This window comes from Schistocerca americana, chromosome 1 (assembly GCF_021461395.2).
Source record: "Schistocerca americana isolate TAMUIC-IGC-003095 chromosome 1, iqSchAmer2.1, whole genome shotgun sequence".
Lineage (NCBI taxonomy): Eukaryota > Metazoa > Arthropoda > Insecta > Orthoptera > Acrididae > Schistocerca > Schistocerca americana.
Window position 1 is genome coordinate 926,664,560 of NC_060119.1, and position 12,985 is coordinate 926,677,544.

The following is a 12,985-nucleotide window of genomic DNA, read 5'->3' on the forward strand; positions in this document are numbered from 1 at the left end:
CCCACTGCCGCTACACTCCGAGGCAGCAGCCTGAAGACGGGTGACCGCGGCCATTAACACGTTCAGCTGTTCGCGAACAGTGGCCAGCTCCTCCTGTGTCCGTACACAGCAGTCACACATCCTATCCATCCTAAGGAATCAATTTACTGAAGAGAGTTAATCAACTTTTAACTAGACTGCTAATTCACTAAAGGCGGCTGATTATTGACTAAACTGTGATTGCCAGCCACTTCTTGTAGAAAACAATGAAAATAGCACTACCTGTCTCTGGACTGTATTGAAAACAAACACTAGCACTACTGGCACTATGGTTGACTAAAGGGACTCTCTCTGACTGTATTCAAAACAAACACGAAATCTATGGAACACTATTAATAGCACTCGACAATTAAAGCTTCCTAAAAGCAAAAACACACGGAAGAAGAAGTGACAAGTAAGAAAAATACAGTTCATACTTAAATTAACGTAGCTCGCTGCACAGCAGACGTGAAGCAGACGGCGGTTAGGACGGTTCATGCCAGAGAGCACGTCGTTGCAAATTTTTTTAACCTTTTCTATAGCACAAACTATTGTTTGCAATTGTTTCCACTTTTCTTTTTGCGTAAGCATAGAACATAACATTGTTAAAAGAAATGAACCAGAATTGTCCTCCCATAAGAAGAACATTCCGGATCATTTCTTTCCATCCACGCGTGGGGTAATGAAACGGTACAGTAGTTTCCGCTCCATAAGCAGCAGGTTTCGCTGCTCGCTCGCACCGGGAAATACAAACGGAGGCGGCTCCGCCGCCAATTTTATTGCACGACGCGGCCGGCCGCTGGCGCAACAGAACCCATGTGGACGGGTGGAGAGAAATGTGTCAGGCTTCATAATACATATTTATATGTGTCATGTATTATGCGTTTCTTGTACGTGAATGTGAATCTGCACATGAACGTTCCTAATCCTCCTCACACCTTTCCATAAAGCGTGGCCAAATCTCAGTTGGGAAGTAGTTCTATAGTATAGTAGTGCCAACCTTACTCCTGGGTAGGGGATCAGAAAGACAGCACAGGCAGGACAAAGTCAAAGACGTTCCAGTGTCACAAGATTTGGGGTGGAGAGGTTGGTCACGGCCAAGTGGTTCGACCACCCCCTCCACCGGGGCCCAAGAAGACCTCCGGGTGCCCGCGATATTCTGAGGGACTGTTACAGAAGACGGGTGAGTGCGCAGACATTCCCTCAGTGCGTCTGTCTCGATGTTCACGCGTGGAAGAGACATATTTGAATATTTGCACTAATTCTTTTATTTCCAGCTTCGGATTGTGTAAGGAAATGGATGTTCTCGTTTAATTTCGGAAATTTGACCCCCTGTCTTAATGTATCTGGTCCCCGGTTTGCCCGTTATCCTCCTCACATAGTGGATGTCCCATGTAAAATATTGAGAGACTTTGGTGGTAGACATTTGTCCAATGCAATTCCGTCTTGCCCGTAGAAATGTTCGTGCATATTAGTATATAATATACCCGAGCTATAAGTTGTAAAATTGTAATATCTGTAAACTGGGACAATTGCTGCAATCGCTGTAAAGTCGAGTGACAATGTTTAAAATAAATAGATAATCAGGTGTCATCAATCTTTAACATACCCTAAAAATCACATAGGAGTCAAGTTAAAAGAATTCATTTAAAATAAAAGATATAGAATGCAGGGACCCACACATCAGCGTGTGAGCCCTCCAGCCCCTTGCCTAGTATCGTACAGAAAGGGCACGCTCTCTAGGTAGTGCTCTCAAGTTCCCCTCCCCAGTTATCCGTTGCGCAATTTTCATTCAGGGCTTGGCGACATCAACTTTCATCTGGCGTCCCTAGGTGAAGATGTTTGACGGTAACCTTTCACAGTATACAGGAGTTGGGTTGAGAATTCATTCCTCACCCATCTTGTTAACTGACCTTGCGTCTTGAGATTTTCACATTTTCCCCTTCTATCGAACAACCTTCTAGGACCTTCTTTTCCGGTCGAAACTGCCCTCTGTACATGGCTCGCCGACTTCGCCTCGAAACGGCGTAATTTCTACAGTCGCTGAATCGAAAAGTTACTGCGTCGTTGGCAGTCTACTGACGTAGTGAAGGAGAATAAGTTATTGATGACTTAAGTTTCTGTTATGTGTAACGGTTGTGTTCATTAAACTCATGGGAAAACGCTACGAACTTACACACCAACCCACTATTACGTAACGTGTTCCACACTGCACTGGAAATGGGTACTCCCAAGGTCGACAACCCCAGCAGGAGGGCAATAGGCATTCTGGGTCATGGGATGCGAGCAACGGTCATTCTGGACAAAACTTGACCTTTGGCCATAACTTTCTTATGCAAGGGCAAGGGGAAATGTATGATGTCATCATGTCGCACCTCTCTCCTAAGCCACGCCTCAGTTCTAAGCTCCTCTTTCTGGCTGTAACAACAAATCTTTTTCTCGTGAAATTTTAAAATACCAAATTTAGCTAGCATATGTTTGCGAAATCGACAAGATTAACACAGGTATATTTAGGGGCTAGATGCTGACAATAGATATCTAAAAAAAGAAAATCTAGCAAAATAAGCAAATAACTTACTGTCGAAACAGTATATTGTTTGTCCTTATTGGCCCCGTAACTCAAAACCAAAAAATATATCACATTTGCCAGAAAACAATGACAATTACAGCTTTTCTATTGTAGAAGACGGCTCATTATTGTCTTCTCCTCTGAAACGGTGACTGGTGGAGTGAGCCTTTAGTGAAAAACGTATAAAAAACGTCAGGTAATGAAGGTTCGTTTTTGTACCACCAGTGGAACATTACCTCAAGTAAGTGTAAAACTGAAGCTTAATTAGCCAGTCAATTCGGTCAGTTATATGTTTCTAGTGGAGAAAGTCAAGCATTATCATCTTCTCCCTACAACTGTGTTTGCTAAAGTGAACCATCACCGAAAAATTCCTAAAAACGTCAGATGATGTTACTTTGTTTATACCACCAACTATTCCTTGAGCATTATTTGCAACAACAGCTGCTGTCCCCACATCGCAGACAACATTATCATCAAAATTTTACTTGGAATATTGAAATGTTTAGGTCTCTTGACGTACTTGTTGTACTATGTGTGATTCGATCAGGGTTCACCAGCAATTTGTGCAAGCTGCGTGCCACACTCGCAGACTCTACACATAAATGACCAAACAAGCGAGTCTATGTTCAGATATAAGCCATCAAAATCTTACAACTGTTAAATTAATTATTATTCTCGCTGCAAAGTGCTGTTGCAACTGTAGTTTCTTATCCACAAAATAAAATTAATTCAATTCATTTAATTAAAAAGGACCCAGCTAGCTTTCTATATTAAAAGAAACGAACATATTCCTCGTAATGGCACCTGTATTACATTGGAAACACCGCTACAGTTAGACTGCAATTCAGTGAGCTAGAATCCTCCGACTACATTTATTTTTAATCGAAAAAATTGTATCATCAAAGCTTTATGGGAGGAAATGATGGGTTGAGAACAAATTATCTTAAAAATAATAATTTATCTGCTCTCAATCAGTAGTGCACAAGCTCAAGTTGGATCGATTTACAGTTACTTTCATCAAAAAATGTAAATAACTTTATACACACAATGCTACGGTTTTTATGAATCACCAGCATGACAATATTCAGATATATAAACAGTGGTATGTGCAGAGGTACCAGAATGCTCTATGGAAGACTGTAAATTGAGATGCAAATCACTTTCCAATCTTTGGGCAACTCACAAAAGGAACATATACTGGATAGCCATCGACTTTCGATCCCAGTATGATACAGAACTTACGATAAAAAGCAATCACAGTTTGTGAAACAGACCCACAAGTTATGAAGTATGCAGTGCAAAGGCAACGCAAATGCTAAGCGTGACACTGCAAAACAGCCGATGTGAAGCAGGGCACCGAACAGTGACTCTCCAACGTCGAGATTCGAACCACCTCCGTGTGCTCGCCCGAAAATCGACTGCTGACTTCTGCTCTGACACACTTCTCAAAATCACCATAGGAGGGGAGGAAATTGCAATGTTTGCCCGAATGATAACTGAAAACCTCCCTCTGCCTTCCAAAAGGGCAGGGAAAGCTTCTACAGCACTTGTTGCATACTCTGTCAACAAACTAAAAATTGGCAGTGCACTGGTCCTCGCCTTACGATTGGCAGAACGACGTTTGGGCACGTAAATACAGCTCGCCTACCACACTATTTACGGAAACATAGCACGGGCTCTGTTCTGTGCTTTCACTTTTAGGACAAACTGTGGGCTTTTGTTCAAATCTCTTGGGAGGTCATCTCACACTGCTTTGAAAGGTGCTTCTGCAGTACTCTGGCTTAACAGATACCCACAACGGCTTACTCGCGCGATCACTAACCGTAGGAGTTCCTGGTGGGAAACCTCCCGGGTATTCGCCATTATCCACCCACCATCTAAAACTTTCAAGTAGCACTTCTCCCCACAATCTAACAACTTGAACGAACACGAGCTAAAATGCCAGAATTCACAGGCCCTGCTCTTCCATCCAGAAAGTTTACGCGAATACGACATAATATGATTATATATACATGACGAATTTTTCCGCCGTGTACTGTCGGCCGCTGTGGCCGAGCGGTTCTAGGCGCTTCAGTCCGGAAACGCGCTGCTGCTACGGTCGCAGGTTCGAATCCTGCCTCGGGCATGGATGTGTGTGACGTCCTTAGATTAGTTAGGTTTAAGTAGTTCTAAGTCTAGGGAACTGATGACCTGAGATGTTAAGTCCCATAGTGCTCAGAGCAATTTGTACCATTTGAGCCGCCGTGTACAAACTCTAGGGATTGAACGACGAGAGAATACAGAACAAAAAAGGTCTAATGAACTTATGTTCAGATATGCATGGTTTCCATGCTAGAGACCATTTATTCAATCATACTTCGTTACAGAGACTGCGGTCTAATACGCGCTGCACCATGCAGTCACAATTACAGCATGCATAGTTTCCTCCCTGAGGGTAGTATGGTGACAGCGAATCATCTGCATCGATGAAGCCAGAATATGTGGGCCTAGATAATTGGCGACCTTATTTTGGGAACAGTCTTCCTTTCACGTCGCGGACTGGCAAATTGTTTAATCTACTACACCTGCGTGAAAAAACACTACGAAACAAATGACCCATTCCGTTGACGTTCGGAGAGCGAGAAAAATGACATCTGAAACGTATTTTTGTGCGGTATAGTTAGCCTAATTTGTCTTCACGATCTCTGCTCTTAAACATAATTTTAGTATGCAAAAGGTCAAAAGATAAACTGTACCCGCTATCTGAGAATCATGCTATGTCCAAACGTTTTCATAAACACAATGAAACCGTTTTCATGTTGGTCGTTCCACTGATCTCGGAAAGCAACCTTCGATTTTGCTACAATTCTTAACGACTCAAATGTTCGGTACAAATGACTCACATTTTCGGTACGGCCATGTCTGGAGAGAAAGATAGGTGAGAGAGTGCGTCATAGTACAGCGGCATTTCTCAGTGGCATTTCAACACCAAACGTAAATGTCTTTTCCAATTTCAAATTCATAACTATGTTCTGTATGTACCTGCGCAATCCGTTATCATGTACGTGTACTCGTGGCATATCTTTCGTGTCCCCACTGTCGTCTGCTAGTATGAATGCGTGGTTTGTCTGTAGCTGGGAGTTGGAGTTTTCTTAACGTTCGTTCGAGTGAAGTTATCATAACCCAGTGCAACCGTTTACAAACTATCTCTAGTGCGCATGCGTAGCTTCGTGATAGTTTCGAGCGGAAGGGCCCTTTGGGTTTACTCGAACGCATATTTCGCGTGATTCGTTGTCTGACCACCTGAAGTGCTAGTTGACACCTGTGCTGTCTTCGCATTCTTCAAATGTTTCCAATTTAAATGACGAAACAGTGCACCGGGTAAGTATTTTTTTTTTTCACATTTAGCACTAAGCGTTTCGAGGATTTATTCTTATTGTCAAGTGAAAATATTTACGCAGGTATTTTCTGTGCTGTTTGTGTGTGTGTTGTGCCTCTCTTGCATTGTACTGTGTCGTCTTTTTGAGGTTAAGGTACCGTACCGCGCCTCCTATATTATGCATAAAAACAAATGCACACCGACACTTTGAAATTTCACGAACAGTAAGAGTGACGGTTCGCCTGTGTCTGATTTCTACATAATGGGGAAGGCACACTATCTTATAACTATTAGACGGCTACAGTGCAAGACAGGCTGCACAACACAGAAATACTATGCAAATATTTGACCATTACGATGAGAAATTCTGGAAATGCGTCGCGCGAAGCATGAAAAAGTACGTAGTGGCCCAGTGTTTCACTACCTTATTTAAAAAATGAATGGCAGTTGCAGGCTTTCCAGAAACTTCGATTACGATGAATGAAACTGAGTCAAACGTTTCTACTTCCCATTAGTTGCCGGCAATACTTGGAGAAGCAATGATACAAAATGTTAACTAAAGACGTTCTTCATTATTCCTAACATCACTTTCCTTATCAAAATCCTCTTTTCTTTTACGAGTTTTGATTTCATGCATATGATAGAAAAAATCTGACCAGCTTATCGCACTGATTTTGGTAACACAAATTTGTTGCTGATTCACAATACATTGCAAATGGTTCAAATGGCTCTGAGCACTATGGGACTCAACTTCTGAGGTCATTAGTCCCCTAGAACTTAGAACTAGTTAAACCTAACTAACCTAAGAACATCACACACATCCATACCCGAGGCAGGATTCGAACCTGCGACTGTAGCGGTCTCGCGGTTCCAGACTGCAGCGCCTAGAACCACACGGCCCAATACACTGCAGGTGATAGGTACCAATGTTAATAAACGACAATGCAGTAAATTCCCAGAGATTACAAATGCCGACAACTAACTGATTTGAAGAAAAATCGTCGTCGGTTTAGTTAGTAGCGAATGCCCGCAATCTGTCCGCTGGTTAAGAATATCGTGCGCAGTTTAATTTCACCAATATATGTCTGCAGCAAATAATGCTTATTCCTAGCTATGAGATCTACCCTGTAATGTGAGCCTTAATGCGTGCATGTCATTTATACTAGTGGGCATAGTATTTGAGCGGATCCTTGCCTGGAAGAGAGAAAATTTATTCATTTTGAAAGTGACGTTAACAAAAAGTGAGATGCTTTTGCTTTTGATACCCCAGGCTTTAAACTCTGATGCACCAAAAGACTGGTATAGCCTTGCGTATTCAAATACAGATATATGTAAACAGACAGAACATTGCGCTGCAGTCTGCAACGCCTGTGGAAGACAACTGTCTGGAGCAGTTGTTAGATGGATAGCTCCTGCTACAATGGCATGTTGTCAAGATTTAAGTTACTTTGAACGTGATGTTATAGTCGAGGCACCAGCGATGGGACGTACAATCTCCGAGATGGCGATGCAGTGGGAATTTCCCGGTACGACCATTTCACGAGTGTACCCTGAATATCAGGAATCGCCGGCGGAAGTGGCCGTGCGGTTCTAGGCAGTCTGGAGCCGAGCGACCGCTACGGTCGCAGGTTCGAATCCTGCCTCGGGCATGGATGTGTGTGATGTACTTAAGTTAGTTAGGTTTAATTAGTTCTAAGTTCTAGGCGACTGATGACCTCAGAAGTTAAATCGCATAGTGCTCAGAGCCATTTATCAGGAATCCGGTAAAACACCGCTGCGGCCGGAAAAAGATCCTGCAAGGACGCGACCAACGACGAAGCCTGGGGGATGTTTCCAGAATGAGATTTTCACTCTGCAGCTGCGTGTGCGCTGATAGGAGTTCGAGTCTGGATCCGGCACACAGTTTTAATGGGCCAGGAAGTTTCGTGATATTGTTTACTGTTTAAATACCGAAAGCTCATGCTCTTGAAAAAGTCAGCCAGTAAATTGTTTCGTTCTGCATACACTTCGCGAAAATACCATAAAGACAAGATTAGAGAGATTCGATGTTGCACGGAGTCTTACCAACAGTCTTTCTTCCCACGCATCGTTCGCAACTGGTACGAGGAAGGGGGGAAATACCCTAGTACACCAAGCACCCTCCTCCATACAACATAAGGTAGCTTACGGAGTATGGGTGTAGATGTAGGTCCAGTCAATGTCCTTTTCATTCCTCCACAGACCTATGATGGTGCCACCAACACTTGAAGCCACGTTGTGAATTCGTTCTTGTAATAGGTGGTTTCTGAGCAATAAAATTACAAAAAGTCGAAACGAGTGTACAAGCTAATAAATTGTATTGCAGTTTGAGTAGCACACCTTTCTTCATAGAATGAAGCCGAAAGCAACAACTAGCATTCAAAATAGAGTTTTATCAGTTTTATTATTTTTTATTTATTTTAATATCTGGGATGGAAACACAGATTTCCGAGAATGTGTTAGGGAACTACGGTTTAACACAGTTTTCCATGCAGAACAAACTGCGGAATCAACGCTCACATTTTCTCCACAAGTCGTCTTAAAAAATGAAGTACTGCCTCTTTTTTTTTAAAAAAAAAAAAAAAGACTTAGTGAGCCAATCTTCACTTGCAGTAAATCATTCTGTGCCCTGAATTAACAGCGAATGACTAATATCTTTGGCTTTTTTTAAGCATATAAGACCCGACAGGCATGTTTTGCCGTCTACAACGACTAAGGCAGTTCAGAATCCTCAGGACCCACGCCTCCTATGGTCAGGGATGGGACCTAGTCCTCCCGTTCGAAGAAAGTAGCGACATACGTAACTTCTGCTCCAGTGCTTCCCGATCTAGGGATAATTACTCCATAAGCTGGAAAAAAGAAAAGCCTTTAGTCAAGAAACTGTACTGTACTTCAAAGATAATTACTAGTATCGCTGCTTCGTAAGGATGCAACACTGATTACGTAAATTATCAACAATTAAATTTTTTTAAATGCTAGCATAAGCACTTGACCCATTGTGATGGAAATTTATATCTTGTGAAACGAATATATAAATATGATCCTCACACCAATCCACCCTCTAAACACATATTTTATACTTTGTATCATACATCTATGACAGTAAAATTGACACAGGCGTATAACATATGCTTAAATATCCCATGAAAATGCGTTCTTCCAGTTGTAGGTAGTTCCCGCAATATACCAAAAGTTGCTTCATTATTCACATTGTAGTAATAAACGAACAAATTGACAGCACAAGACTACAGTAAGATTTTAATGGCTACTGTATTTCTGGATGCCCTAATACAGTATTATTATTATTACTCTTTCCTGTCTCAGACGTTGACTGGTTAAAAATGGAAAGTGACGCAGGCCTTGATCAAGCGTGACTTCCTTTTAACTGTACGGTATATGTTACATTGCATTTAGGAACTTTCGGGTAATTGAACATGTATCAATAATTACAGATTTCTGTAGTTGTATATATACGTTTGGATGTAGCTGTATTGCGTTGATGTACTGGTGGATATTGTGTGGTATGACTCCTGTAGTTGATAGTATAATTGGTATAATGTCAACTTTATCCTGATGCCACATGTCTTTGACTTCCTCAGCCAATTGGATGTATGTTTCAATTTTTTCTCCTGTTTTCTTCTGTATATTTGTTGTACTGGGTATGTATATTTCGATTAGTTGTGTTAATTTCTTCTTTTCATTGGTGAGTATGCTGTCAGGTTCTTTTAGTTCTTCTTTAATATTTGTATTATCTATTCCTATTTTTTGTCTGTATCCTAGATATTTATAGGCATCTGTTTTTTCCATCGCTTCTATGCAGTCGCTGTGGTTATCCAATACGTAATCTTCTTGTTTAGAGTTTTTTCCCTTGACTATGCTATTTTTCTTACATTTGTCTGTTCCAAAAGCCATATTTATATTATTGCTGAAAACTTCTGCTATCATTAGTAATTGGTTGAGTTGTTGATTTGTGCTGCCGGTTGTTTTAGATCATCCATGTATAGCAAATGTGTGATTTTGCGTTGGTATGTTCCAGTAATATTGTATCCATAATTTGTATTATTTAGCATGTTGGATAGTGGGTTCAGAGCAAGGCAGAACCAGAAAGGACTTAATGAGTCTCCTTGGTATATTCCACGCCTAATCTGTATTGGCTGTGATGTGATATTATTTGAATTATTATATATATTAAGTGTGGTTTTCCAATTTTTCATTACTATGTTTAGGAACTGTGTCAATTTAGGATCTACTTAGTATATTTTCAATATTTGCAGTAACCATGAGTGGGGTACACTGTCAAAAGCTTTTTGGTAATCAATGTATGCATAGGGTAGCGACCTTTGTTTAGTTTTAGCTTGATATGTCACCTCTGCATCTATTATCAGTTGCTCTTTACATCCTTGTGCTCCTTTGTTGGTAGGCATGTTATGGGGCGATATTTTTCTGGGTTTGCTGTGTCTGCTTGATCTTTAGGTTTCAGATAAGTTATTCCACGTGTAAGTGTATCAGGGAATGTGTGTGGGTCTGCAATGTAACTGTTAAATAATATAGTTGGATGTGAATGTGTTGAGGTGAACTTCTTTAGCCAGAAATTTGCTATTTTATCTTTTCCAGGGGCTTTCCAATTGTGCATAGAATTAATTGCTCGGGTGACTTCATGTTGCAAAATTATCACTTCAGGCATTTGTGGTATCATCTTGTATGTGTCTGTTTCTGCTTGTATCCACCGTGCATGTCTGTTATGTTGTACCGGGTTTGACCATATGTTGCTCCAGAAGTGTTCCATGTCTGTTATGTTTGGTGGGTTGTCTATTTTAATGTGTGTGTTATCTATTGTCTGATAAAATTTCTTTTGGTTTGTGTTGAATGTTTGGTTTTGTTTCCTTCTATTTTCACTTTCTTTGTATCTTCTAAGTCATTTGGCCAATGCTTGTAATTTCTGCTTTTTTTCATCTAATTGCTCTATCGCTTCTTGTTGTGACATTTTACCTAACCTTTTTCGTTTTTTGTCTGATATTTCATTTCTTAGAAATTGTGTTAGCTGTCTGATGTTTTTTCTCAGTTTTTCTATTCTGATCTGTAGCGTCTGTTGCCATGCTGGTTTTGTGGGTTTCTTCTGTGTGTTGGTTTGTTCTGATCTCTGCCTAGTGTGTATATTTAGTGTAGTGAGTGCTCCTATATAAACCAGTAGTTGTAACTCTTCCATAGTTGTATTTTCATTTATTTTGTTGTGTATGATTGTGTTGATAGTTGTTATTGTTGTTTCGACTTGTGGGTTATTTGGTGGTCTTTGCAAGAATGGTCTAATGTCTGTATCTGTGTCTTTGTATTCTATATATGTTAGTTCAGATTTTTCCTCTATATCTAACATGTGTGTCACTTCATGTTCTATTTGTGCTTTTTCTGGTGGCCGTCTTAAGATTTCGTTTTCCTCTGATTGTTTAATTGATACGTGGTGTTCTTTGTTTGTTTGCTCTGGGATGTTTGAGTCCATTAATGTATTTTCTTCTTCTTCTGATTGCACATTATTTTGTTCCAGTATTTGTTGTACTTATTGTTTGATGTTTTCTAATTATGACTGGGGTATCCTGTTATTTTTTATTATTACACGGATCTGATGAGCTAGTCGCTGTTCTGTAAAAAATTTTAATTCTGGGTAACTGGTAATAAATTTTGTGCATACTTGTGATCTGTATCCAGTTGTGTTGGTTCCTAAGTTTGTTGCTTGGTAATAACAGAACATGAGGTGTCGGTTAACTTCATCTGACCATCTCATCCTCTGTCTTTGTTTTCCTTATAGAGTGGTTGCAGGAAGCATATCCTGCAAAACACCTCTATTTGGATTTAAATCATTTTCCGTGTGGCTAGCAGTGTCGTTACCATTGTGGACGGGCATAGGGTTCAAGCGTCGTCTCCGACCATGACAGCGCTTGTCCGAGGCTTCATTAGTTCTGTCCTGAACCAACTAATCACACTAAAAGGGGGGTTAGCCCTATTGGTGGTTTGTTCTTTTCGTCGCCTTTTACGACTGGCAGAACATACCGGAGGCCTATTCTTTTCCCGGGCCTCCAAGGGGTTTATTATTACTATTATTATTATTATTATTATCATTAGCAGCAGTATTGTTATTACTATTATGGTTGTTGTTATTATTATTTTAGTGACTGTGGCTAGACTAGAAATGAGATAAACCGACCGTTTAAAACGATGCCGATATTTTAGTCCCGAAAAACCGGTGTTTTTCGGTATTTGTTTGGCCTCGGTTGTAACAGGTATATTAATTTTTTACTGAGTGCCGGTTATAAAGTCTATATACCTATCTGCGATAGCACTGATGCTAAAATTTTTGGTTTACGGATAAAACTTTTTTCTGAAAAAGAGTTTGGTAGGAAGTTTTGTGGCTTCTGAAAGATTAGTAAGAGTAATATCGTCTTTTAATGATATTGTTTCAGATGAAATGAGTCATCATACAAGTAAACACATCTCAAATGCGTGTTTATGGACAGATTGGAAAGTACATACTGATCAGTGCATTAATTCATTATTGAAATATTACCCATTGCCAATTATTGGTTCCTGGTAAAGGTTGCAGTTTGCCTATTATCTAACTTATGTATTTGAATTTTTTGATAGAGCTTTTTTAAATTTGTCAGTAAAAAGCCAAATTATTGAAATTCCCTTTAAAAAGTAAATATATATATTTGACTAAAGCATGTGTTTTACATTGGAAATAATTTAAGGAAAAGAACGCTACAAATTCCACACAAAAGCTTATTATTATGTCTGTCATTTCTGAGAAATAACAACAGCAAAAGGAAGTTATGGGAATAGTAATAAATTAACAACTTAGGAATGCGTCATAGTTAGCAATAAAATTAGAAAAAAGATCTGCTGCCTGTGTTTACATAATATGCCATTATCTGCTTGTAGCCGTTGGAAACGCATAACTTAGTACGAAAAATTGAGTTCTCCAAACTCAATTTTTATCGATAGATTAAGGAAAGGCAAACCTACGTTTCTAG